Here is a 1,348-nt window from a genome sequence, read left to right as displayed (position 1 = left end):
CTGCTAGAACCTGTGAACAAGCTCTCAAGATCCTCTTTTCTGGCTCTCTTGAACTATGCAATACAATATTATTAGCTATCGTCACCCTAGAGCACCAGAACTTATTTTTCCTATCTAACTGTAACTTTATAACTTTGTACTGGTCTACCAACCTCTCCCTGGTTCTCCCTCCCTCCCCTTTGCCTACCTCTAGTAATCTCTCTACTGTTTTGTATCTACTGACCACCCTCTCCTCCTCCCCCTCCCTCCACCGATCTCTAGTAATCTACTCTCTACTTCTATGAGATCAACATTTATAGTAGACAGAGAAGGGAAAGAGGGGGGCAAGGGAATGGAGAGAAGCCCACCACAGTGCACATGTGTGTGTATGTACGTCAGCTCCCTGGGTGAAGATGTCTGAGTGCCAGTACAGCTTTTTGCAGACCACCTTCAGCCTATCTGGTAAACTTGTCCAGATTGAATATGCTTTGTCTGCTGTAGCTGGTGGAGCCCCTTCAGTGGGAATTAAAGCTGCAAAGGTGTGGTATTACCAACCAAGAAGAAACAGAAATGTTTGATGAGCAAAGTGTACACAAAGTGGAATCAGTTACCAAGCATACAGGTTTGGTGTATAGTGGCATGGGCCCAGATTACAGAGTGCATGTACACAGAGCTCAAAAACTAGCTCAGCAGTATTATCTTGTTTACTGAGAGCCCATTCCCACAGCTCAGCTGGTGCAGAGTTGCTTCTGTGATGCAAGAGAACACCCAGTCAGGTGGAGTTCATGTATTTGGAGTTTCTTTACTCATTTGTGGTTGTAATGAGGGACAACCATATTTATTTCAGTCAGATCCATCTGGAGCTTCCTTTGCCTGGAAAGCCACAGCAATGGGAAAACTTTGCTTGATAAAAGATATAATGAAGATCTGGAACTTGAAGATGCTTTCATACAGTCATGTTAACCCTAAAGGAAAGCTTTGAAGGGCACATGACAGAGGATAACATAGAAGTTGTAATCTGCAGTGAGGCTGTATTTTGGAGACTTATTCCAACTGAAGTGAAGGATTACTTGGCTGCCACAGCAAAGTAATGAAGTGATGGAATGATTGGAATTTCAGATCATCTATCTACTTAAACATGTTTAATGTATATTTGTTTCGCAGGCTTTTTGCATACTTATTTCTACAAGGTTTAATTGACTGGTGTTTTTAAAATGACACTTAAAAATCATAATAAGCTGTTAAATTAAAAAAAAATTTTAGCTTCCACATACGAGTGAGAACATGTGGTGTTTCTCTCTCTGTGCCTGGCTTATTTCACTTAACATAATTTTCTCCAAGCTCCTCCAGGTTGCTGCAAGTGGCAGAA

General features: G+C 41.6%; 1 pseudogene; it reads left to right on the top strand.

The window, feature by feature from the left end:
- Positions 1–392: 392 nt before the first annotated feature.
- On the top strand, positions 393–1,070 carry LOC103604926 (annotated as a pseudogene).
- Positions 1,071–1,348: the final 278 nt, after the last annotated feature.

Source organism: Galeopterus variegatus, unplaced genomic scaffold (genome assembly GCF_000696425.1).
Source record: "Galeopterus variegatus unplaced genomic scaffold, G_variegatus-3.0.2 Scaffold5488, whole genome shotgun sequence".
Lineage (NCBI taxonomy): Eukaryota > Metazoa > Chordata > Mammalia > Dermoptera > Cynocephalidae > Galeopterus > Galeopterus variegatus.
Note: the sequence above shows the minus strand (reverse complement) of the source record. Positions and strands in the feature narration are given on the sequence as shown.